The sequence below is a fragment of the Macaca fascicularis genome, chromosome 7, assembly GCF_037993035.2.
Source record: "Macaca fascicularis isolate 582-1 chromosome 7, T2T-MFA8v1.1".
NCBI lineage: Eukaryota > Metazoa > Chordata > Mammalia > Primates > Cercopithecidae > Macaca > Macaca fascicularis.
In genome coordinates, this window is record NC_088381.1 from 92,647,470 (window position 1) to 92,675,371 (window position 27,902).

At 37.6% G+C, this 27,902-nt stretch overlaps 1 protein-coding gene and 1 long non-coding RNA gene across 8 annotated transcripts in view; one reads left to right on the forward strand and one right to left on the reverse strand.

The window, feature by feature from the left end:
- Positions 1 to 27,902, reverse strand: part of STXBP6 (syntaxin binding protein 6) — a 256,535-nt gene that overhangs the window by 18,974 nt on the left and 209,659 nt on the right. The gene's annotated exons all lie outside the window — the stretch shown is intronic.
- LOC141407270 (uncharacterized) lies at positions 19,794 to 27,031 on the forward strand. The gene is made up of 2 exons (XR_012415690.1): positions 19,794 to 19,928; positions 22,984 to 27,031. It is a non-coding gene; the product is annotated as an uncharacterized lncRNA (long non-coding RNA).

A 27,902-nucleotide genomic window follows, 5' to 3' on the forward strand; every position in this document is an offset into this window, starting at 1 on the left:
GAGCTAAGATGGAGCCGCTGCACTCCAGCCTGGACAATAGAGCCAGACCTTGTCATAAACAAACAAACAAACAAACAAACAAAAAACCAGTATTTATTTTTCATATGAACTAGTGTGAGAAGTAAATGAAATACATATTTAGCATAGGGCTAATAACGTAGTGTGAGCTCAATGTACTCCATATCATTAGTAATAACTGATTCATTCAGCTCACTTATTATAGAACAAATATGTGCCAGACACTGTCTATATTTGTCTGCTTCACAAATTAAAAACCTTCATATTAGCCCAATCTTTTCCTTCCCGCCCTTCTTCTGACCTGCTCCTCCTAAATTCATCGTGTCAGTTAATGGCTCCTCTGTTCACCTAGTCTTCTACTCTCAATTGACCTGACTCTTAACCTCTCCATCATATCCCACATCAAAATGCTCATGGAATCCAGGACATTCTCTCTCAGCAAGGGCTCTTCACTTAGCCCTCCACATTATTTCTAGCCCCCATGGGGCTAGAATTAGGTTCTATTTCAGTCGTACTGGACAAAGACAGCAGCCTGGATGGTGTTCCTGCCACTAGTCTCTAAGTCCTCTAGTACATGATCCTCTTTCTATACTGGTAACCTGATCATGCCACTTTCTCATTTCCATGCTTTGCTGCTCACCCATAATACAACACAACCAAGAAGTCCTTTCCTAATCTAGTTCCAGGCTATTCGCTTGCCACCTCTGCAGGACCCCCAACAATTATCTACTGCCTCAATGTTTCTTGACAGATTATAGAAAATCCTTAAAGTTTTATCAGTTTCTTACTATGTAGAACATATAATAAATGAATTTGAAAACAAATCCATGTGAACAAAAAGCTTAACAAAGAACACTGCATCCAGCTTTGTCCCTAAGGGTTTTCCAACATCAGCAGTAGCACATTTTTTTTGTTTGTTTTCAGCATCAGTATTGAAATGCAAGCCTCTCACTCAGATTTAGGTGTCTAGCAATATTTTCTGCTAGAAGAAAGCAAACTTCTTTGGGAAGCAGCAGATTCCAAAACTTTGGGCAAGGAAAACTCAAATAGGCCTAAAATACCTCATTATTGCCAGACAGCAAGGATACCTCTAAAGATGATAGGGACAGTGCTAAAATGAAAAAGAAACCAGTTTAAAGGAGATCACTGGGCAAGATCACTGATGTGATATTTAGAACATCAGTGTAATAAAAGTTATCACAATAAAGATAATTACAGTAATTGTATATGACTGTGGAAGCCATAATTTCTTAATGATACATTAACATACATTAACTCTCATTAAGAGAGTTAACATAAAATGTACAAAAATGAAGTTGAAATACAAAATAAAATTGATTATAATTGGATGCTTTATTGATTTTAATTAGTAAAAAGTATTAAATATCTGGGTATTTTAAGTATTTATCTACATACATGTATGTATTTGTCTCTATCTGTGTGAGTAGCAGTGGGCAAATACACAAAACTATGAGTAAGCCAAATAATTTCAGAAAGAGTAGAAAGTTACAGAAAGCACTAATGAGCATTAATGGTCAAACATATCCACTAGGTAGAAAGAATGACAATGATGCATTCCAAAGTAGTGAATGCGTTCCCCTCTTTAGAAATTCGGCTATCTGTTCAGATCCGATTGCATCTTCCAGGGGAAGAAACTTCTAGACAACGTGACAAATTATAATAAGATATTAATAAGGCATCTGTATGTTCAAAGTAATGCTACTATACCAGAGCGACGCACAAGAATGACATAGAGGATTATGTAATGCTGGCCAAGCAACGTAAAAGATGCACCATTTTGGGAGAAAGCCCATCAAGTTGAAATCACTGGGGGGATGGATGTGAACAATACGGCTTAAACGGTGCTACCGAGGTGAAACATGAGGTTCACATGAAGACCCAGTGAGATATTCAGGGACTCAAGTTTGAATCACCTTAGAAGAATAAACCAGGCAGTGTGCCCCCACTAAAAATCAACTGATTACCAACTCAATCCTCTACACTCAGGAAATACGGAAATAAGCACTTTGATTGGAGAAGAAAATAAATAATGAAGACAGAAATTAAACCCATGGCGTTGCTAGTTCATTACAGGTTTAAACATGATATTCCTTTAAGTACTGTAATTATTATTTTTGCATATGCCTTGTCTGTTTAAAGTAGCTAGTCAAAATAACCAGTCCTATTAAACTGTGATTGCAGTTTAAATTGTTTAACTTCATGAACTAAGTTTCATAAACAATGTTTATAAAAGTTTAAGAAAATTTGGCTTTTCAAATTATTTAGTAGAAATATTTAATAAACTGAGCATGAAACAAAGTGCAAATAAAAGTGTTTCCTTTCCATGCATATAATCTCATCAGTCTCCGAGGAATATAATCAGCATCTTAACAGACACATCTCTTTTCTTGCCTCTGAGACTTTGCAGACACTGGTTACTCAACCACTGATGTCCTTTCCTTCCATAATCACCTGGTAATTCATACTCATCAGATATCATTCCGCCTTTTACATTTCCCTGCAGGTTTGTTTATTCATTGAACTACTTATTTATTTATTTATTTTGGTTACCTATTATTTGCAATAGGCACAGCAGTAGGCTGGGAACACAGTTGTAGGCAAAATAGACATACTCTCCACACACACTGTCCCCACCCCACGCCCGGCAAGGGGCTTATGGTCTAGAAACAGGAGGCAGGATGTGTATGGTTAAAAAAATATGTGTAGGGGTGTGTATGTATAAAAATTTGTTATAATAAAAAATTCAATTGCTGAAACACAATAATTTTCCAGGCTGTTAACAAACACCGTGCTGTGATAGTTTATTCAAGGGAAGAGGGACTGACTTAGAATCAGTCTGAAAGCTGTGTCTGAAGACGTAAGCTGTGTGCGAGGAGATAAGCTGGGGAAAAGTACATGTGCAAAGGCTTGAAGGGGGAAAACCCCTTTATGTGTTCTAGAAAGTGAAAGACCACCGGTGTGGCCATAGAAGGGGGAAAGTGGCTTGAGAAGAGACTGGAGAGCTAAGCAAGAGACAGATTAGATAGGGGCTTATAGACCACGGTAATGAGAGCTCTTAAGTGCAAGCAGAAGCCATTGGAGTGTTTTAAAATAGGGATAATCTGGACCAAGATCATTTTGAAATTATGATGCTGGTGGTAGTTTGGGAATAGGAGAAAGAAAAGAAACAGAACAGTTAAGAAGCCATTGCAGTAATTCAGGTAAGCGATAAAGGTGGCCTGTACTAGGATGATGTCAGTGGAGATGAGATGTATTGAAAGATTTGAGATACATATTAATGGGCTGAATATGAGAGGTGAAGGAAAAGGAAAAATACTGAGTGAATCCCAGGCTTCTGGTGTGAGCAATTGGGTAGATAATAGTGGTGCAATTTACAAGATAAAAAAAGCTGTCAGAAAAACAAATTTTCTTGGAGGGTGAACAGACAGGAGAATCAAGTATTTCATTTTGGATAAAGTTATGTATGCTTAAGTTGTTTATGAGACATGCAAGTGGAGTCAGTAAGTCAAATAAATATTCCTGTAAGAAGCTCTGCAGAGAAGTCTGGGGATGGAGATAAAATTTGTAAGTCATTAGCATAGAGAGAGAATGGGAATGGATCATCTGTAGGGAGCATCACGAAAGAGAGAAGGGAAGGGGTTTGCAAATCCTATCTTTAAGAATCTTAACATTTAGAGTAAGGTGAAAGTAAAGGAACCTGCTAAGGAAACTGAAAAAGCAAAGTGAATTTGGCACAATGGAAGTTAAGTCAGAACAATATATCAAAGAGGCAGCTATAAGAGTGTTAAGACAATTTAATGGGAAAAAAATTGTCTTTTCAACAAATGATACTGGGACAACTAACTGCATATCCACATGCAAAAGAGTGAAGTTGGACTCCTACATTACATCATATACAACTTTAACTCAAAATAGATCAAAGACCTGAACAGATGAGCTAAACTGTAACCTCTTAGAAGAAAGCATAGGTGTAAATCTTCATGACCTTAGGGTAAGCAATAGTTTCTTAGATATGATACCTAAAGTAAAAGAAACAAAAGAATAGATAAACTTCATCAAAATTTAAAAAGAAGTTTGTGCTTCCTCATTTCCTTGGAACTTTGTTCATGTTTCTGTTACTACATTTAATACATTATATTGTAATTATCAGTTTAAGTGTCTTTTTAGCCAGTTAGACAGTTAATTTTAAAAATTTCCTTCACTGTGCCTCATCCCCATTTGTATACTTGGTACCAAGCAGAGTACAGGACCATACATCACATGTATTACGTGGCTGGTACATGAAAGTAACAAAGTTTTTTAAAATAAGAAATAAAAAGGGTGGAAAATACAGAGAGTCCTTGCCAAGCAGAAAAAGTTCACCAAGACTAATTTATTAAAACAGGATGGAAAATTAAATGGTTTTGTGTTAAGACAATAAGATGTTAAGTTGTTTGAACCTCTAGGAGTAAGGAATGAGGTATGAGGCTTACTATCCGTTACAGTAAGAAAAAGTGAATTTATTGTACTCTTTGACTTAAGAAGATATGTGTGGAACATTTAGTATGTGTCCAGCCCAAATTGGTTCTTAGAGAAGTTTTACCTCAAACAAATTCAAATTTTATCTGAAACCTATTGTCATGAAGTTCTCTGGGAGTGTAGCATGATTTCCTTCTGTAAAATAAACCCACATCCCCATTGTTTTAGATTGGAAAGCAACTTAGGGGTCAACAAGTTCCTCGACAGAAAACTGTGGTCAGAGGGGCAAATGAAGGATTTGCTCAAGGTCACACCCAAGGTAATAGGAGAGCTGGCCTAGAAGCCACGTCTGCTAAATTAGAGCTCAGTGAGGTTTTCAACTTACTCTAGGTCTTCAAGCCTTTTTCTTGAATATTCTCTAAAATTAAAAAAAAATACATGGAAGCTGAGGGTCTGGCAGTTAATTTCCTTAAAACCATCTGTGCTTATTTTCCCTTTGAAGGCACTATGCTTATCTCTTGGAGAACTTCGCCCCAGTGAGCATGTACACATGCACCAGTTTATGATTTCAATATACAATACTACCTAGCTTTGGTTTCATTATCATGAATCTATAAATTTCAAAGTTTGGGTCAATTATTGCTTTAGACATTGTCATCAAGGACAACAGAATTCAGCAGACAGCTGAATTATAGCTTCTCTTTCTGACTGTGTTGTGCTGGCATCCAGATGAGCCTGAGCATCACTTAATTTCTTGTTTAAATTTGGTGAATGTAAAATTGAGCATCTCACCTCATAGACAGATTGGGTATTTGGTGTGAATGAGTGGCTATGCTAACACAAATCCAATTTCTGTCGAGGCTAATAGCTGTAGGGGAATTTTTACCATCTCTCTGGTGTCAATTTTGAAATTGATACAAAATCCCAATGGATATCATGACTATTCATTAGTCATTCTATGGTCTTAATGTATCTTGTTTGGTTACTAATGAATTCCTGTGACACATTTTACTTCCCAAGAAGGATGCTCTAAAAACTCCTGCCAACTGGTCATTAAAATCCACTACAATTATCATCAATGGAATCAAATTACTATCAATTACATAGAGGAGTTAATCCACACTGAATAATTTCAAACACAAACATTTTCAATTCATATTAACAAGATACAATCCAAAGGAAAGAATGACCAACCAACTGTATATCTGGTGTCTCTTAGCAAGGTTGCAAATGCAACCCATTTCCATTTGTACTATTATTAGAAACTATGATTTGCTAAGTGCCTACCATGTGCCAGGAACGATGCTAAATACTTTTCATTCATTATTCTATTACTCTCAATGGCTACTCTACAAGATAGATATTGTTATTTCTCTCTTAAAATGATGAAACTCAGAAACACACTTAAAATTACACTGTCAGTGATAGAAATCTTGATTTGAATTCCAGTCTGGTTGACTCCAAACATCAGTCTTCTCTTATGTACCATGAGAGTTTCCATGGTTTCTTAGAGGTTCACCCTGTGAGGTGAAATCTGAAAGCACAGGGAGTGGATCTGCACTCATGACATTGTCTCATGACATTGCAGTTACACTGAGGATATGAGCATGGCATTTGCACGCTCCTTTCCTCTGCCTGATGTCTCCTCCCCTTTCATGAGCTTGGTTACCTAAGTCACAATTCCTCTTGTAGGAATCTGGTTCTGATTCCCTGAGGTGGAAAAGAGGTATTCTACTTATGTTCCCCTAGCACCCTTTACATTTCTCTAATGGAGCATTTATTATAACGCATTAAAATTGTTGCTTGACTTATTTGTACAGCTCATTAAACCAGGAGCTTCTTGATTACAGGAGTAGCCCCTTCATTTTTTGCATTTTTTGTTATCCCCAGGCACAACGTCTACAAATTAGTAAGTGTACAATAGTGGCATGCTGAATGGCTAGTGAACTGATAAAGAATGGAAGATATATTTGGTTTTATAAGGACGTGATGAGGTTCCTATTTATACCTAAATCCTTATTTTCATTGGCATTCATCTTGGGTTGTGCTATTGTAATCAGCATACAGAAAGAATCAACTTCTGGACATGGTGAATAAAATTGCAGTTATGCAGCATTTTCTTTTAATTTGGGGGGATTTAAAACAAATTCTGTCAAAGATATAATCATGTACAAAATAGATCAAGTTGTGGATATTTGATTAATATGGAAAAACCTGTTTTCAATAAAAACACCAATATTTCCAAAATTGTTGTTATGGTCTAGTGTGAAAAAGATGACATACAAAATGAGCAAAAAAGCCAAAACAGATTTTGGTTTTTCCTGTGTTTATTCCATTTAGAATATAAAGGAAGGCACATTTTTCACACCTCCTCTGTTTAAATACCACTTTGAAAAAATGATCCATAAGTGAAAACTCGTTTTTTTTTTTCCTTTTGAGATAGTATCTTGCTCTGTTGCCCAGGCTGGAGTGCAGTGGCACGATCATGGCTCACTGAAGCCTTGACCTACTGGGCTGAAGGGATCCTTCCATCTTAGCCTCTTGAGTACCTGGGACCGCAGATGCGCACCACCATAACTGGCTAATTTTTTAAATTTTGTAGAGACGAGGTCTTGCTATGTTGCCCAGGCTAGTCTTAAACTCTTGGGCTCAAGTAATTCTGCCATCTCAGACTTCCAAAGTGCTGGATTATAGGTGTAAGCCATTGCACCCAGCCTAAGAGAATAAACTTTTAGTATATTCTGTCTCTAGCCAACTTACAGGTTCAAATGTTAACAGAATCACACCTAAAAGATAAATATTTCTGCCAATTTAAAAACATTTAGTGTTCCACTCATTGGGTTTTCAATTATAAATGGCATTATAAGCCATTTATAATCCTTGTTGTAGGAAAGATCCTTAGATATTGAGGAATGAAATCCTTGTTGTGGGAAAGATCCTTAGATATTGAGGAATAAATAATCCTCACACTTTTAAGGTATGTGACTCTTAGACACCATCCAATTCAGAAGCTAATGCTCCTGGGAACTTACAAAGTGGAGAGGCCACGCAGTGCTGAAGATACAATGATGATCTGGTTGGGGTGGGAATAATGAGAGGAATTAAGGTACTAGTGATTAGACCATTGTAAATATTCTATGAAAAGATGAGAATGGCCTGAACTACGAGAGTCAAGATGCGAATGGAAAAGAAGAGTTTTAAGAGACACTGAGGGAGATCCCTGGGGGAGAAGGGCTTGGTAGAGATGACTTGTTTGCAGATTATGTATTATGGATTTCTAAAGGGGGAAAGCCAGAGTCTGATGATAAGATCAGATTCAAGTTACCTGATTTGAGATCGGGAATTTCAAAAAGTGCTTCTCAAGAGTTTTCCTCCATGTTACACATGAAAGGTTTGGCAGAACTAGTGCTAGGTGTTCACAAAATTGTGCCATGTTTTTCCTCCTGAATACATAGAAGGTATATATATTTAAGACCTCCTTGCAGTTAGATTGGTCATATGGCCAGTGGGCTCTAAGCAGAGGCAATGAGTGCTACTTCTAGGCTGAGGTAATAGAAGACCCTGGGTGGCCTTCCAGCTTTCTTCTTCCCTGTTTAATTTGAATCTGGAAGGCATGTGTCAAGATGTTGAAATGACAAAGATGCAAGCAAACTGGATCCCTGAATCACCACTTAGAAGCTGCTCTAGAGAGGCACTAAACTCACAGATCGTCTTGGAGTGAAAAGTAATGTTTTATTTGTTAAGCCACTGAGACCCGGAGCCTTGTTTGTTATTGCACCATAACTGAGTGTTGTTTTGACCAGCAAAAGAGGTGATATTTTTAATTTCAACACATTCTGAGGAGAGTACGCAGATTTAGAAGACACTTTTGAAAATGTTTTCTTTAACAAAAACAAATCGAGTCAATGACATTTTTTTTTTTTTTTTTGTATATGAGGGTGAGAGGTGTGGAATTTCATACATGCATCCTAGAAGCATGTAATAAATAAAATTAGCCACTTAAAAATTTTTAGAATATTGTTTTAATAGCAAAAATAAACATAGATCATCTAATTTTTGAAAATGGAATATTATTTTTTAAGAAGTTCTTTCCTCCTCACCTCTGTAAGAACAAAAAAGTAGGTGCTATTAAAAAATAGGCACTATCAAATCTAATTTTGTGGTTTGGAATAAAAAAAGTAGACGGTACAGATTAATATGCTAATATAAATATTCAATTTTCTGCTTTGGACTTATAACCATAGCTACGCTTAATAACAATATCCATAGTGTCATTTTCCTTCTCTCTTACCTAAAAGAGGTGTCCATCTTTGTGGATGGAGACACCCATTTTCTACTTCCCTTCGTTTTAAAAATGTATCTATGGGTAAACGAAAAGAACAAGAAGGCAGTAAGGTAAATGTTGTAGGAAACCAGCATGACTGCACACTGTAGTCACCATGACTATTAGGGGGACCAGAAACAGCTGCAGGGAGAAGCAGGGCAGTAGCTCTCATTTCACTCTTTTCACTGCTGCTCAAGATAGCCAGTGGCAACACTAGTTAATGGGCAATAGCCTTCAGGGTGTGTATGAAATCATACTCATACTTTGGTACTTTACTGAGTTTCAATAGGATGATTGGCAATATACCTTTAATGCTAGTAATACTTGATTCAGTACAGAAAGATATTCTGTAAGTGTAAAATATTTATTTTGGACTCAAGACCTGGTCAAACTACTAAAGATAAACAGCATTTGAAAATTTACAACTAGAAGTGAAAATCAGACTGCGCGTGATGGCTCAGGCCTGTAATCCTAACACTTTGGGAGGTCGAGGCGAATGGAACACCTGAGGTTAGCAGCTCAAGACCAGTCTGGCCAACATGGTGAAAACCCCATCTCTACTAAAAATACAAAAATTAGCCTGGTGTGGTGGTGGGCGCCTATAATCCCAGCTACTCAGGAGGCTGGGTCAGGGAGAATTGCTCGAACCCAGGGGGCAGAGGTTGCAATGAGCTGAGTTCACACCACTGCACTCCAGCTTGGGTGACAGAGCAAGACTCCCTTTCAAAAAAAAAAAAAAAAGAAGCGAAAATCACCACTCAAAAGGGTAGCTATTGACAGAGTAAATTTTCCTTATGTTAGTCCCTGTAATAGGAAGAAAGTAGGGTAGCAGGATGGATAAAAATCAACAAAAGAAAAAGAAAAATGAATGGAAAAAGGTATTTTTTTCTTAATTCTTTAAATCTTCAGTAAAAATCCTGCTTCAAGTAAAATTTTACATGAGTCTAATTAAGCACTTTTACGGCAGGATAGATCTATAATTGAAGCCTTACCTTATATGGCTTGCTAACTTGCAGCTGCAAGCTAAATGTTTTAACATATCATCAAATTGGCATTAGTTTGACAAAATGTAGTAATCATTTCCTTTTGTGGACTAAAAGACACCAAGAACATGAATATTTTAATTCATATGTTAGCTGATACAGACATAATTATTAGAAGTTACAGGGTATATATGGCATTGCAATTTTTTCTATTCCTTTTTTAAGTAATTGAATGCTTTGCTTAGTTTGAATAAATGTAACTTGACACAAATGATCTAAAACAAGGGGCAGAAACAGCAGGGAGGATGAAAGAAAATAGGACAAATTCCTAAGTTCTGTGGAACACAGGAAAATTTGTATTTTTAAAGATGAAAAGTTGTCTAAGAACTATGCAAACTTGAAGGTCAACCAGACAACTATTTTCATCAAAATATTTAAATTCTTACTCTTGTTAAGAAGCTAGTAGCATCTATCTTTTACTTAAGTTCGGGGGTAGAATCATATCCATTATTTGAAATCTGAAATTGCTACCTAACTATCTTCTCAAACTGCATAATCACAAGTTCAGTTCTTCCTGTGGACACATTTGTGTATATGCTTCAGTCAAAAGCAGGGGGAAAAAAGGCCAGCAAAATGTTGCTCTGTGGTTTTCGGAGTGATGGGCAGGAGGAACTGTGTGAGCAGGTTGGAACTCTCAGGTCCCAGGACTTCAGGGCTGAGTACACATAGAACACCTAACACCTAACAGTCAAGTTAGAGCTCTGCTACAGGAACTTGTGCTCATTTCAGCAAAGGCTAGGACAGAATTAATCTCTGCAAAATTAAAAATTAAGAGTCAATAAATAGGGCATATAATACTATTATTAATTAAAAGGGTCTAGGACACAGCTGTAACACAACGAGCTGTATGACCGTCTCTCAGACTTTCCCATCCTTAGAGATGTCTGCCAGACTGAGTCATCTCCAGGGAGGGTAAGTGTCAGAGATGCCCTGGTGAGCTGTGGATGGCTGAAAATAACTGGAAACGAAGAACAACAGCTAACAATCTCCTGGAGTTTGGCTGCCAAAAAGAATCTTTCCTTCTTATTAAATTCTGATCAAAGATCGAGATTCAGTTTCCCAACTGAGAGCTTAGCCAGCTTCATTTTTATTTTTATTTTTTGAGAAAGAGTTTCATTCAGTTGCTTAGGCTAGAGTGCAGTGGCACAATCTCAGTGCATAGCAATGATCCTCCCACCTCAGCCTCCCAAGTAGCTGGGATTATAGGTGCATGCTATTCCTCCTGGCTAATTTTTGTCTTTTTGTAGAGACGAGGTTTTGCCACATTGCCCAGGTTGGTCTGGAACTCCTGGGCTCAAGAGATCTACCCAACTCAGCCTCCCGAAATGCTGGGATTATTGGTGTGTGCCACTATGCCCAGCAAGCTTCACTGGTTTTTAAACAAGCATCAACATATCTGCTGTGGTCTGTAACTGCAGAATTGAAGGAAATGTGGACATTTAAAAAAAATGACCAGGCTGGGCGCGGTGGCTCATGCCTGTAATCCCAGCACTTTGGGAGGCCCAGGCCGGTGGAATATGAGGTCAGGAGTTCGAGACCAATCTGGCCAATATGGTGAAACCCCATCTCTACTAAAAATACAAAAATTAGCCGGGCGTGGTGGCGCGCGCCCATAGTCCCAGCTACTCGGGAGGCTGAGGCAGAAGGATCGCTTGAACTCAGGAGATGGAGGTTGCAGTGAGCCGACATCGCACCACTGCACTCCAGCCTGGGTGACAGATCGAGATCCTATCTTAAAAAAAAAAAAAAAAAAAAGAAATGGCCAGTAACTTAAGGGCCCTTTCATGTCTTATTAAGCACCTACAGGCTAATTCATTTTAGAAATGTTCTGAGGGAGAGTGAGCAAGATTGAGCATAAACAGCTATATTCATGGACAATTCAACTGCCCTTCCTTATATAATTCCTGCTACTTCTTATCCATTTAAAACTTTCTAAGAGATTTAAATTGTGATGCTTTCTGTAGGCTGAAATTAAAAAGTCAACCAGGCTAAAGAAAACGAAACAATAATAATAACAAAAAAAAAAACCTAAACCATTCAAAAAGAAAGGTAAAAGAAAGTCCAGATCATACAAAGTCCAACAGGCCATAAAAATGAAGGCTGGAAATGTTACAAAATCTCCCTTCTCAACTGGGAGCCTGGCCAAACAACTACACGGGAGTTGAGTTCTATGATTGTGAGTGAAAGTTGCATTGTCTGTCCCCGCCTGCCCTCCTTCTGTTCTGATCTCTAATTTTAGACATATCTGTGTTGACAGCATCCCTTAACAAAAGATCAGCAGCAAGCTGTTCAAGTCCTAATCTGACATTTCCCACACTAAGAGAAAGGAATGGAATTCCTTTCTCTTTTGTGGATCTTTGCTCTGGGGTTGTAACTAATAAGTTATCACAACTGGCTGGTACCAGCACATCACCAATTTATACAACACATGCTGTTCATTTACCTTAAAAAAATGACTATCCATGAGCAAAAGAGAATTTGGTCCATGATTGATAGATACACTATCCCATAGTCTCCAAATTAAAATTTAGAATATACAATTGAGCAATAGGATATTATACCCTATGTCTTGAAAAAAAATTCAGTCAAATTTTGATTCTGTGTTTGAATAATCACATCTCCGAGGTGACTGTCCCTAAAAATGCAAAAAGTATGGTAATCTTGTATATTGTGTGACTTGTCATTCTTGAAACATGGAAGTACTAATAGCTAATATGTACTGTATTTACTCAGTGCCAGGCACTGTTCAAAGTTCAAAGTGCTCTGTGACAACTCATTTAATCCTCCAAACAACGTTGTGAGATAGGTACTATTATTATCCCTTCTTTACAAATGAGAAAACTGAGGGTCAGATAAACAATTTGGCTGAAATCATAATGGTAGGCAATAAAAGAGGTAGGATTTGAACTAGAATTCTTGCTACTGAATCTGTGTTCTTAACTACTGCTTTCTAGAGAGGAAGAAGACAAGGAAGGCAAGTCAGTTCTCAGCCCTGAGAATTCCACCTGGCTGATCTTTGGCGATCAGTAAATATTTACTGACTCCTTATCATGTGACATGTTTTAGGTATATTACGCCCAGTGTTTTAGGCATGCCTAGTGTTTTAGGTATATTATGTTATTTAATCCTCCCCATAGTACTATATGGGAGGAACTATTACTCTATTTTACAAAAACAAAAACCCTGGCTTAGGAAGGTTATGAATTGCCCAAGGATATACTTGTGTTAAGTGATGGAACCACCTCTGCTGGTTCCGTTGGGATTATCACTGATTTGAAAATAAGGTGAACAGCTATTGGCAGGAGATTCATGTTACTGAGGAGGGTAGAGGACTACCTTCCAGGCTAGCTGGCATTCTCCTTATGATGCAGGGCTGTGTATGTGACAAGAGGCCTCTTGAGCCTTTACTTTTCCTCAACAAGATGTGTACACAGGATTGCTTGGAATTCAGATTCTTTCCTCCACTTTAGCCCATCAACAGATTAATTCCTGACAATATGGCTTTAACACTGTGATTCTTTGTTTAGTCTTCTTTCCTTGCTTGTCCCAGCACTGTGCCAATTTGGGCCCATTACTCCCAGAGCTTTCCTGGCTTCTGCTCCATTGTTCCAAAGAAGGGATTACTGACACACACTTGGGATCATTTCATTCTGAGGGCTTTAGGCTTTACCTGAGACTGCAGGTATAAGAGTCGTCTCATGGGAATCTACCTTCACCTTTACTGCATTTGTCAACCCCTCCCCACATACAGAAGTTTGTAATTAGAGACAGACACTCGTTTCATCAGAGATAGAGTTTGCACTCCTCAATTCTCTGAGGTGGTTTTGGATAATTTTCAAGAAAAGAGGGGAATATCCTTTTTGTATTCTATCATTTTATTTTATTTTATTTTATTTTATTTTGAGACGGAGTCTGGCTCTGTCGCCCCGGCTGGAGTGCAGTGGCCGGATCTCAGCTCACTGCAAGCTCCGCCCCCCGGGTTTACGCCATTCTCCTGCCTCAGCCTCCCGAGTAGCTGGGACTACAGGCGCCCGCCGCCTCGCCCGGCTAGTTTTTTGTATTTTTTTAGTAGAGACGGGGTTTCACCGTGTTCGCCAGGATGGTCTCGATCTCCTGACCTCGTGATCCGCCCGTCTCGGCCTCCCAAAGTGCTGGGATTACAGGCTTGAGCCACCGTGCCCGGCTATTCTATCATTTTAAAACTAGAAGTCTAACAAGTGTAACTGTGTTTTTTCCCCTATTAAATTAATTCAGTAGCTATCCTTCTTGGAATGAACTCCAGCATGGATTAACTATCCATTGAACACACAGCACATATTCCTTATTACTTCTGTTCAGAATTTTAGCTCCAGTTATTTCAAGAAAACACTCCAAACAATTTTAAAATAATCATTAGACAATTAAGTTTGGCAGTGCATTTTTACCACGTTTGCAATCATTACTGTTTCTTACACTCCACTCCTACCCTTTGGGTTCACTGTGCTTCGTGTTGAAGTACATCATTTAATACTTCTATCAGCAAGGGTCTGGAGGTGGTGAATAATCAATCTTTGCTTTTCTGAATATATTTTTGTATTTCTCTTGCATCTATATTACAGTCTAGCTGGATATAGAATTCTAGACTGACAGTTATTTCTGGAACTTTGAAGATACTAATGTATTGACTTTTGGCATCTCTTGTTGCTGGGAACAAGCCATCAGTTTATCCTTCCACAGCAGGAAAACTGTATTTTTAATAGCTTTTAATATTTTCCCTTTGTCCCAAGTGTTCTATTTCATTACGTTTTTCTCTAGATAAAGCTTTGTTTTATTTTCAAGTGTGGCACTTGGTGATATTCTTAATCTGAGTCTTCAATTCAGCAAGTTTTAGCCATCATCTTTTCAAATATTGGTTTTCTGCCATTCTTAAACCTTCTTTAAAAATTCCTATGAGATGAATGGTAGAGCCTTTTGTTCTATCTTCCATGTACAACTCATTCTTTATATTTTTTATTGCTGTGTACTGTATTATGGGTGAATTTCTCACAATTATCTTATAGTTCATTAATTCTGTCTTTGAACCTACCCAGTCTAGAGTTTATTCTATCAAATGAGTCTATTTAAGAGACTACATTTTTCATTTCCAGAATTATTTTTTTCTATTACTCTGTCTTCTCATTTTAGTTCCTGTGTTATAACATCTTAAAGTTTTTTCTAATTTCTTCCTTTATCTTTTGAGTATCATAAATATACTTAAAGTCATTATCGGATTTCACTGTTACTTTCATTTCATTTGGGGTGAATTCAATTCTCATTTGTTATTTTTGTTGGCTTTCTCATGTAGAATTTTGGTGTGCACAATATTCTTCAGTGGGAGATTTTAATTTCTTCCTGCTTCTCCTCATTGCCTTGACCTTTTCTTCCTATGTAACAGTTTTATTATTTCCTGTGCTGGCCCCTGATACAACAGGATTTAAAGTAATGGTCTGAGGCTCTTGTTCTGGGTGACATGTGGTATATGGCAGAGTCAGTCCCAGGCTAGTGGTCAGTTGGATCCAGGTCTTGGGTGGGAGACTATGTTTGTTTTCTCTTGACTCTCTGGAACACAGGTTCTTATAAGCCACTGCCCTAGGGAGCGGTTGGTCACAGCATACCTGTAAACTCCTTTCTTGGACTAAGACGACTTCGTACCAAGCAGCAAATCTAGCTCCTATATCCATGCTTTGCATGAGTGCACTTGTAGTCCCTACAGTAGCATGGAATTCACATTTCTTCCTGCTAGACCTGGAATCCAGCAGACAACAGCTTTAATCCTACTAATTGCTTTGTGATTCTGTTATGTTTCTGGTTTATTGATACACTTATGTTTTCTTTTTCCTGAAAATGGCTATTTCTTTTTAATTTCCTCTATTTTGCATGTGATAGAGCTGAAGGAGCCTCAAAATACAACTTTACAATGCCAAACTCCTCCAATATTCAATTTCCCAAACATTCATTTTTATCAACAAAACAATCCAAAAATTCTACATTGCTGAGCAAAGGTAATACTTACTTTTCTCTCTCTCTCTTTTTTCTTTCACCAGCAAACAAAGGAAAAGATGATTATGTCTTACTGACAGATTTTCTTATTGACTCACTACCCCAAATCAGAGAGCCCCAAATGATAAATTTTAATTTACTTTTTTTAACAGGAGGAAAAAAAAGGGTTGAGAAGAAGTAACAATTCAGTGGCCATATCTATTATTATCTGTATTACAGCTTAAAATCTCTGCAGTTTTACTTAATGTTAATCAGAGAGAAATCCAGCTATTTGTGCATGCATTTATTCAGCTTTTAATGGATAAAGCTGGGAAGTATAATAGGCCCAAAAGAGGGGAGTCATAATTTTGGAATTATTTTCTTAATGACCACTGAAGAAAGCTTTGTCACATTTATCTAGGACTTTTATTTACAAAGAGGAGATTTATACATATTCTATTTCTGAAGGCTGCCTTACCTAGGTCTCCATTTTACTTACCCACTCATGTTGCTGGCCTGTAAGTGTTATTATACACAAGAGTTGAGGAATATAAATGTACCACACTTCACATAACATGTGTATTACTGAATATTTATGTATATATTGAATTTCAACAAATCAAATTGCATTTTACTTTTGAATTGTAATATACTTTTAAATGTATTTCTAGAGGAAAAGAAAATAGACTGAAACATTGTAAGACAGGGCAGAACTAGGAAAGTGAATTTAACAGTCAAGCGCTTAACTGGAAAATAACTTAATAATGATAAGGAAGTGTATTTCTTAATTTAAATCTTATACTGAAATACATCACCTAATGTCAAGAACAATACTAATTACTAATGAAATGAGAATATACTCTAATTTTGTTGGAGGAACACTTGGAACTTTGAGACAAAAACATGCATTAATGATAGCTGCTTTGGCAAAAGAAACTATCATCAGATGAACTGGCAACCTACAGAATGGGAGAACATTTTTGCAATCTATCCATCTGACAAAGGCCTAATATCCAGAATCTACAAAGAACTTAAACAAATTTACGAGAAAAAAACCAAACAACCACATCAAAAAGTGGGCAAAGGACATGAACAGACACTTCTCAAAATAAGACATTTAGGCAGTCAACAAGCATATGAAAAAAAGCTCATCATCACTGGTCATTAGAGAAATGCAAATCAAAACCACAATGAGATACCATCTCATGCCAGTTAGAATGATGATCATTAAAAAGTCAGGAAACAACAGATGTTGGAGAGGATGCAGAGAAATAGGAATGCTTTTACACTGTTGGTGGGAGTGTTAATTAGTTCAACCACTGTAGAAGACAGTGTGGCGATTTCTCAAGGATCTAGAATCAGAAATACCGTTTGACCCATTTACTGGGTATATATCCAAAGGATTATAAATCATTTTACTATAAAGACAAATGCACAAGTATGTTTACTGTGGCACTATTTACAATAGCAAAGACTTGGAACCAACCCAAATGCCCATCAATGATAAACTGGATAAAGAAAATGTGGCACATATACACCATGGACTACCATGCAGCAATAAAAAAGAAGGAATTCATGTCATTCTCATTCTCAGGGACATGGATAAAGGTGGAAACCATTATTCTCAGCAAACTAACACAGGAACAGAAAACCAAACACTGCATGTTTTCACTTATAAGTGGGAGTTGAACAATGAAAACACATGGACACAGGGAGGGGAACATCACACACTGGGGCCTGTCAGGGGGTTGGGGGCAAGGGGAGGGATAGCATTAGGAGAAATGTCTAATGTAGATGACATGTTGATGGGTGTAGCAAACCACCATGGTACACGTATACCTTTGTTATAAACCTGCACGTTCTGCACATGTATCCCAGAACTTAAAGGAAAAAAAAAAAGATAGTTGCTTGGAAGAATTTTTCTGTTTTCTCTCTCTAATGGGGAAGGGAGAAAGAACAGATTCTAGAGATAGACTTGGGTTCAAATCTTGACTGCCCTTTATTATGGATGTGATTTTAGGCTAGATAAGTAACCTCTCTGAGGCTCAGTTTCTTCACCTGTAAAACAGGAATAACAATAACTACTTTTTATAGTTAAATGTAAACTAAAAAAAGTTGCCTGGTATATAGTAGGAATTTAGTATGGTGACTATCAGTGTTATTAGCATTCACTGGCTTTTTTCCTGGAAGGCAAGAAAAATATAAATACAAATACATATAAATACAGACAACTGCACTTCTACTGTATCTGACCTAAGGGACACTCAAAGCCATGTTTCTCTATTTCCATTATCTCCTGTGTCCAGGGAGAAATCAGGTTCTATACAAATTTCCCTTAACAGGAGGGAAGACAGGACAACAGGAAGACAGGATTAAAAGAAGACATTAATTATAAGCTCCCACTGAGTGTTCACGATGTTCCATGGTACTCCCTATGCACCATGCTATGTTTTATACATGATCTTGTTTAATCCTTACAACAACCCTACAGGGTAAGCATTAGTATTCTGTTTAAAAAGAGGAAGTCAAGCTTATAGTTTAAGTAATTCATCCACAGACCAGTAACAGACCTGCTCTGTCCAGTAAGTGACAGACCAAAAATTCAAAACCAGATCTGTGTATTGAAAGCCTTTTTCTTTTTAACGACATCATACCACATCCTACCAGGAAGACACAATTTATAAACAACATGTGACATAGTAAGAATATATATTTGGTCTCTGCCCTCAGTCCCTGGCACAGAGCTCCTAAAACCCTTGGAATTCCCTAGATGACAAGAATGAGAGGAGTATCTTTTGTCATTTGTAATAAGCCCCTTTCAATAATACCTGAGTTTATGAGGTGACTTTTGGAGACCAGGGGCTGGCTGCTAAACCAGTCATAAGATTAGAGGGTTTTAACTTTTGGCCCCACCCCCTCATCCTGACCTCCAGGGAGGGGAGAGAGGCTGGAGACACAGTCAATCACCAATGGCTTAATGACTTAATCAATCATACTTAGGTAATGAAACCCCAATAGAAGCACCTAAATGATGGGGTCTAAAGAACTTTCAGGCTGGTGAACACACCCATGGGAAGGGAGGGTAGCGCACCTCAACTCCATGGGGACAGAAGCCTCTATGCTCTGGACTCTTCTGGACCTTGCCCTATGTACCTCTTCATCTGGCTGTTCACTTACATTCCTTATAATATCCTTTATAATACACCTATAAATGTAAGTAAAGGATTTCCCTGAGGTCTGTGAGCTGGTATAGCACATTATCAAACCTGAGGAAGAGATCATGGGTATCTCCAATTTGTAGCCAAGTCGCACAGACATATGGGTAACCTGAGGACCCACTACTTGTGACTGGCATCTGAAGTGGTGAGTAGTCTTGTGGGACTGAGCCCTTAACCAGTAGGGTCTGCACTAACTCTGGGTAGTTAGTGTCAGAACTGGATTAAATTGTAGGGCATCCAACTGATGCTCCAGAGAACTGGAGAGTTACTTGGTGTGGAAAACCCACATAGCTGGTGTCAGAAGTGTTCTGTGAGTAGAAACAGATCCTAACAATAATAATTCAACAGTACAGTGAAGGGATTACATACCCTAAGTGATACAGAAACTGTTAAATTAACATGAAAGCTGCATTTCAGGTGCTCATGTTGAATCACTTTTAAACGTATACTGAATTAAAGAGATAACTCCAGCCAGCGAATGTGAACTTGTCTGTAATGATTATATATTAAATAAACTTGACCTTGACATCTTATATCAAAGCTGAAAAGGGAATTGTTAGTCTCTCAAGAGGAGCACCACCAAGTTATTTACAATTGGGGCATTATGATGATTTTAGAAAACAGGGAAGAGACATATCAAGGAAAAGAACGATTTTTAACAAAATCAAGTGATTTTCAATATCTCCATCATCGAAGGCCTTTTTTTTTTTTTTTTTTTTTGAGGTGGAGTCTCACTCTGTCGCCCAGGCTGGAGTGTAGTGGTGTGATCTCGGCTCACTGCAACCTCAGCCTCTCAGGTTCAAGCGATTCTCCTGCCTGCCTCAGTCTCCTGCATAGCTGCGACTACAGGTGTGTGCCACCATGCCTAATTTTTTTGTACATTTTTAGAGACGAGGTTTCATCGTGTTAGCCAGGATGGTCTCGATCTCCTGACCTCGTGATCCACCCACCTTGGCCTCCCAAAGTGCTGGGATTACAGGCATGAGCCACCACTCCCGGCCATCAAAAGCTTTAACTATCAAGTACCCTAAGAAATGCATAAAAAAACCCATGTAATTATTAAGGAAAACAAATCCCTTAAGTAAAGGGAAAGAGCCAAGGTAGAAGTATATCAGCTGCTAAAGTAAGGAAGTTTTTGATATTACAGAACATGGCAAGCCCTTTTAGTCACTTAAGTACTGGGTCTTCATAAAAAGTTTAGGTGCTTCTAAATTTAAATGTCTGAAATTACAACAGATTAGCAGAAGTAATATAGTCTATAGGATATATATAAAAGTATATCTTATAAAAAATTAAATGTAGGACAATATTACACAATAGAGTATATTACAGCTTTTAGAATTGTTTAAGAAAATGGTGTGGTAGGCAGAATAATGGCTTCCCAAACTTGTCCACACTCTAGTCCCCAGAAGCTGTGCATGGCAAGAGGGACTTTGCAGATGTGATTAAGCATCTCCAGAGGGGAAGATTACGCTGAATTACCTGGGTGGACCCAATATAAACACAAAGAAAGGCAGGGGTGTCAGAGACAGAGAAAGAGATTTGACTATGCTGGGGGCTTTGAACATTTAGGAGGGGACCATGAACCAAGGAACACAGTCAGCTCCTAGAAGGTGGAAAAGGCAAGGAAACACATTCTTCCCTGCGGCCTCCAGAAGCACACAGCGCTACTCACTGATTTTAGGTTTCTAGAGTCCAGAACTGAAAGACAATGTATCTTAGAGCTCTTCACAATGTAAGCTTTTCCCTCTTTCTCCGTGAATGAGAGGCTTTGTTTTGCTGGGTGCCCCCAAGAGTCTATGGCAGGCTCCTTTTATTATTAACAATAAACTAACTCCTGAAAACCAAGCCAAATACATTCTGACTCAAGACTGAACTACCTTTCTGGTGCAAAACTAACCAGGAATTTGATGTTCAGTTATAAAAGTCCTTTAGTGAAATTCTAATACTTCCTACTACCTATAATTTGCATGTTACAGCATTATTCTATGTAGAATAGCTACAATACAACACTGATCTAAATTCTTTGAATATCCCTTTAGCAGCCTGTCTCATACTTTTCTTTCTGTTTGTATCTTTGGACGACTAGCACATTATGCCTTTGAGATCCCCATCTCAAATTCTCCCAAAGCCCTTATAATTGTTTGGCTATCATAAGGTTTATTTGTCTACATACCATAAACTTATTTTGTTTTCCGTATTTGTTTTGGCTGGCTACAAACTGGGAGAGTGGATGTCCATAAAGGTTACCAGACTAAACTGACATCCAGTAAAATTTGAATTCCAGCTGAATAACAGATCATTTTTTAGTACAAACATGTTGCAAGTAACATGTCCTGCATTTTTATTTGCTAAATCGGCAATTCTAATGCTCTAACTTCTTGCAATGAACCTAGTCCTGGGTAGGTATATTACAGGTAGAAGGATAAGTAAGAAATGTTTTCAACTTCAGATTTTTAAATCAATGTCTAATTTTCAAAGAACTACCTATGCTAAATCTTATAATTCAATCTTTAATGATCAGAAACATGGTTAAAATTTTTAGAAGTTTATCATATAATGTGAACGAAAAAGACCATTTTATTTACCCCTTCACTAAAGATTTTAGAAATCTCATATTCCTATATAGTTTCTCATATACTATGCTCAAATTCCTAACCTCTATTCCAGGTATGGAATAGGACTATAGTCTTCAACCTTGAAGATTAAATTCTCATCCACTCTCCAAAGAGTGTGTATTCTGAATGGCTTCCCCAGAAGTGGGGGTGAATTTGACAAATTACTAAATGACAAAGAAAAGAGCACAGACTGGATTCACTTATCCTTCTCTTTGACAGCATCACTCATTAGCTGTGTTACTGTTCTTGAGAATTTACAGCTTCTCTTCACTAAAATTCCATGTACTTTTTAGTTCTGGATGTTTGTATGTTACAGCAGAGCAACAGCTTTTAAATGCCAGTGGATGGTAGAGTTTTTATTGCCTCTGTGAAATAAGCACAATGAAGTAAGCTTTTCATAAAGGTAAATGTTTCTAACCTAAGAACAGCGCCTTTAGTCTCAGAGATTATATCCTTTTATTTTTTATTGTTAAACTTTCTTTTATGAAATTATGATGATAGTAGATGTAAAGATTTTAGAAAACATCCTTCCTTTGAAAATTGGTTGGCAAATTTATGTCTCCCAAACTTTTAAAAAAACTTTCATATGTCTGTAAATTTAAATGTATGAGCATAATGCAGAATGCCTTTTATGTCTGTTTCAGAACTACCACTTCATGTCTAACAATGTTAAGTAATTTTACCTCTGACTCATGTATCTCCAGTTTTGGAAGTAGAAAGAGGTGGACTCAAGGAATTATTCTAGGCTGAGGACATGTTGGTGGAAAAAGAGTATTTCCATTCCCTTGTAAAGTTCAGAAAACATGTTTTAAGTTTTTTTCTTTCCTACTGGAAGATCTGAATTATGTGCCCTGATCTCTGGCACAGTGTTACTTGATATATTTTAAACATTGTTGTTTTGGTTAAGTCAGCAGTAACATGTGCACTCTATAAATGTCAAACATAAAATGCAACACACTCAGCATTCTATAAAGCATGGCAAACAATTCAGCATTGCAGACATTTGAAATATCTATAGTATAGCTCAGCTCATTCTCACTTGGAACAAAGAAATTCTTTTCCCCCCAGTTCTTATGGCTAACACAGATTAGGAAAGCTCAAGAATATTTCCTTGCTTCTTTCAGAAGAAAAGGCTTTTGATAAACATGCTGGGAGAAATCATGAAATATTATGAATTTGTAGTGTTTAAAAACATAGAATATTTAGGCATGTACTGTTATTTTTCAAAAATCCCATTTGATTTAACCCTTTATAATTTACTTTAATCCTCATGCCATCCCTTCAAGGTATATGTTGCTATCCATGACACAGAAGAGCATAGAGAGGCTGAGTATAACTTAAGCAGCTCAGATGAAGTTACATAGCTAATGAGTGATGCCGTCAAAGAGAAAGGTAAGTAGGGTAAGTGAATCCAGTCCGTGCTCTTTCCTTCTAGATCAAGTTGTATACTTATGTCTTCTGGTTGATTCTGAAAATAGGAATGGCTCTTATCTACTGCAGGTTATTTAACCATGGCATAGACAAAACATGTTTACAATCCTTGTCCAGCCAAAAATGGTATTTTGGAAGTACCTTTACATAGTCTTGGTTTGGTAGAAAATTTTGATGAAGAGATATGATTCAAAAGCATTTTAATGCACAAAGCCACTCCTAGCTCAGGATGACTAACCATAACCCACCAGCTGTTTCACAGCATGAATTTCAGTGTAGCTTACAGCCAATGAGCAATGAAAAAAAATTGCATCTGTGACCCATTTTTCTTTAGTTTCTAGTCATTTATATCACACACAGAACTGGATGGAACCTAAGGAAGTAATCCTTAGTTATTTCCAATTTTTTCACTTAAAATACAAGTACCTCTCTGGGAACAAGATGAGGTTGAATGGTTGAATGAGGAAATATGAGAAAACACACACATACAAAACATAATGACTAGTAATGTCATCCTCAACTTAAAAAATACATGAAAGATTCCTATCCAAAAACATCTCACAGTTTCTGCTAGAATGTCATGTCCCTAATAGTGCTCAGCCAATATCAGATGGTTACTTCGATGGGTCACATAGGACCATAAAAACATTTGTGTTTGATGCAGTGGGTACACTGTTGGGATCCCAATAATAAAAACACAAAACTCCCAAACTGGGTTTTTCTGATTCTATGCTTTAAATATTTGTACTGTTGTTTTTATTGATGCTTTTATTTTGTTTCTAGTCTTAATTTCTTTCTCTCTCTGAAAGAACTTTCATTTAAGGCAAGTCTTAAATGAAATATCACGCTGTCTAGGAAAAGATATATTGGCTGCAATGAGGAGGATGGAGTGATGGAAGAGTGACTAAGTCTGTGTGTGTACATGATTAATATAACTATGTAACATAATTTACGGAGAACTTTCTAACATAATTTTCAACTGAATTCACCCAAAGATCTTGTTAAATTGGTGTCATCCCCTCTTCTCTTTAGCTGAATTGACATAAAGAAAAGAAGACTTGTGCTTATTAAGGGAATTTGGAAGTCACGGTCTCCATTTAATAGATGGGGACTAAGTAGCAGGTCTTGACTGAAACACCAGCTCTCTCTCTTAATAGCTGTGGGATCTGGGGCTAGTTTCTCATGAATCATTTTTTCTCATTCGTACTTGCTGGAGGAAACTGAAGTTTATTATTTTCCCAAGGGCAACAAAAATAGTCACTGGAGGAATTATGCCATGGACTCCTGTTGATTTAAGGAACTATAAGAAACATTTCACTGCACTGTCACAACAGTGAATCAGCTAAGAAGCCTGGCCTCCTCTGCTGCTCTGTGTCTACATTCAGGCATCAAGAAGCAACCATATGGTGGTTTTAATACAACTCATCTCCGTGAATTATAATCTCTAATATGTGTGTGTGCATCTCCCAAGGATATTGAAGTTTGAGCTCTAGGGGAAAAATTATACACAACTTTATTCTTGAGAAATAAACAATTCATTACAATGCACCCCTGGTTGGAGCATGCATAGGAGTGTGAGGTTCACACTCCAAAGTCTTTATTCATTGACAGAGTTAAAACAGAAGAAAAATAACAGAAAAATCATGGTAAATGTTATACATTCCTTTAAAGTACTATATTAATATACCAGGATTAAGAATGACCACATCAATCACTTTTTTTTTGCATGCCTGGGACACGTACAAGGTGAAATAGTTGCAAACCTCACCTAGGGGTGACTTTGTATTGTTTGGAAGAAAAGAACAAACAAAGTCACACTGTGGTTGAATCCTGAGGTTCTATCCTATCCTGGGGGAATCCAGAGTAAAGCCATTGGGTTTCCTTTAGCATACCAATCAGCAGGGGCAAGCGAGGGCCAGCCTGGTATGAAGGTGACATCAGAGACATCTGTGTCCCTAGAATTCTAATAGCGCTCTGAAGTGTGGGCTTTATACTATCATCTGAAGGGCTGTGCATAGAAGCGTAATGCTTAAGAAACACCCTTTGATGATGAAAATATATGGCACTTCAAAATAGCCTGCTTTGTGAAAAAACAATCTGCCACATTTAAATTCTGAATATAGCTAACACTGAAATAAAATTGTCTGGATTAACTGTTGCAATAAGAGAGAGCTAATTTCATCCTGCCCTTGTCTGCATAACTGCTAACCATCCTTTAACCTCCAGCTCACCCATCCCCTTGCTGTCGTGGCAATGTTTCATATCTATTTACATCTGATATGTCCAGAAAGTAAGTCAAGCTGGTGAAGGTGCCTACTGTGTGGTTGGAGCTCCACAGCTAGCTTAGCACATTTACATAGTGCTGAGTAAATGCTTGTGGAATCACTGAAGGATGATACACAACAGGTGAAATAGTTAAGAGGGAACTGAATGAGTTAGCTAGGGTATTCGGCCTCAGAGTTCATGAAAAACGCTTGGATATGCTTCAGTTTATGCTTATCTTGAAGAATAAACTATTTTTTTCTTGCAAATAATTTATACCTCTTAATGAAAAAGAAAATGGGTTTGTAAAGAACCTCCTTTGTGGTTCTAACATGGAAATTGCCAGTATCACCAAAGATTTCTACAGTTCATAGCATCAGGCATATGAATACTAGGCCAACAGCAATCATTCTAAATTGGTCAACACAAATGAACCAGCAACGTGGGAGCCATGTGGGATGTGCTCACATTTAAAGAATATTGATGTAAATAAAGTAACAAAGTCTTCCTTGGGACCTTGACCTAATGTGGCATACCCATTATCTAAACTGACCATCTATTTGGGGCAGACCACGTCTCTTTGAAATGAATTATCGGAAAGCAAGTCCCTCCTCTGGAGTCTAATAACACGTTATTAACTCCTTTGAGGCACCTTTGAAGTACAAATGTGTCATCACACATATAACAGTATAACATCATTTCTGTTTACAGTAAACACAGAGAAAATGAAAGCTACCATCTCAGAAGTACATCCAAACCATATGAACCTAAGACTTACTTTCAGGGACCCCTGTCACTCATGAGGCTATGTCACATGTCAGCAGCAGACCTGGCTCTACACCTCTGCCTTCAGTCTCTGTAGGTTGTTGCATAGTCCCTGGCCTTGACAAAGTCATTCAAAATGGCTTGGCCTCGGTTTTCCCAATGACAGGGTTGGACCAGATACAGATGTGTAAATAAATACAATTTAAAAGCTGTTGGAACCCCCAAAACACTTTAAGCCTTGAGAGAGAGATGGCTGTGATCTGAGTCATACAGCATGTTATGCAATTCTACTTCTTAGATTATAGCTTAACTCTCTTCCTCATTGTTTTTGTTCTGTAAATGACTGCGAGACCAGAGATTGGACCTCTACCTTCCAATCACAAATCTTTGTTAGAGATTAAATGCCTTCTTTATTGTCCTGACCTATCTCCTGACCTAACTCAGACTAGATGGTTCCCTGAACAGGGACTCCATGACAGTTACATCTGCAGTAACTGCAATGGAATGTTAAATGACCTTTCTCAAAAGAGAAGGACCATCTGAACTAATCAGGTCATTGTGACTACGTATTAAGCCTTACACAGAAAGATGCTGAAATTCTGCTAAAATTCCCCAGGCTTTGTCTACATAAGCAATCTCAGACTTCTATGCTTTGTAACACTGACTTCCATTGTTAGGAATCTGTGCTTCTTGAGTGGGCTTGTCCTCAACTTTTGCATTTACACTCGCTTTAATCTAGATTCTGACCCTTTTCATTTTTTAGGTTGAATAGAGTACCTGAGAGGCCCTGTAGGTGGCTAGGGCTACACTGTCTTCCCAGTGCTTTCATCTGTTTCCTCTATTGAAGTTCTGGTGGACAAACACAAAAAACAAAAAGCAAGATGATTTTAAAGGCACTTGATGATTCAATTGTTCTTAGGATAAAAAAATAGCTTAAGAATTATCTTAAATATTTTCCTGGGACAGAACTAGGAAAAAAGTTAAAACTATCCATATAGGCGGGTTTTCTCCCACCTCCCTTTTTAATACCCAGGAATGTACTGGCTAAAATATTCCCAGCAATTCATGTACAACTCTAGAGGGCACCATTCATAACAAAGACAATGTCAATGGTGTTTCCTGGAGCCTGCCACTCAGTGGCCTTAAGGAGCCAATGAGTGGGCCTGCACTGGCATCTTATCTCTACTACTTACTAGCTATATGACCCTTGGCAAGCTATTTGATCTCTCTGATTCTGTTTCCTGCTCTATAAAATGGAGTTGATAAAGTATATTTCCAAAGTCTGCTATAAAAATTAAATTAGATAACATGTGTACAGAATCTGGTGTTAGGCAGCACACTAACACCTATATTAGTTCTTTAAAATCATAAAACTATCCTATTTCATGGTATAAGAAACAATTGTATTTAGGACTTGTGGCCCATACTATAGGGAGAGACCAAAAGATACTGAGAAATTGGCAACAGATTTCATATCCTAAAGATGTGGAAGATAACCGAAAGTTAAAGAGGTCAGAATGTAGTAGCCCCAGAAGCACCGAATTTTGAAGTCTCAGAAGTGTGATAACTGGCAGAAAAGAAGACTAATCAGCATACTAATTTATTAGGGTATGTTGGCACAACCATTATCAAGGATAAACAACTGTTTAAGACATGCTGCATTCATTAAGGTTATATGTGCTGCCAACAAATTACTATATGCTTAATTTAAACCTTTTTGTGCCTTCCTTAGTAATCCAGGACTTGT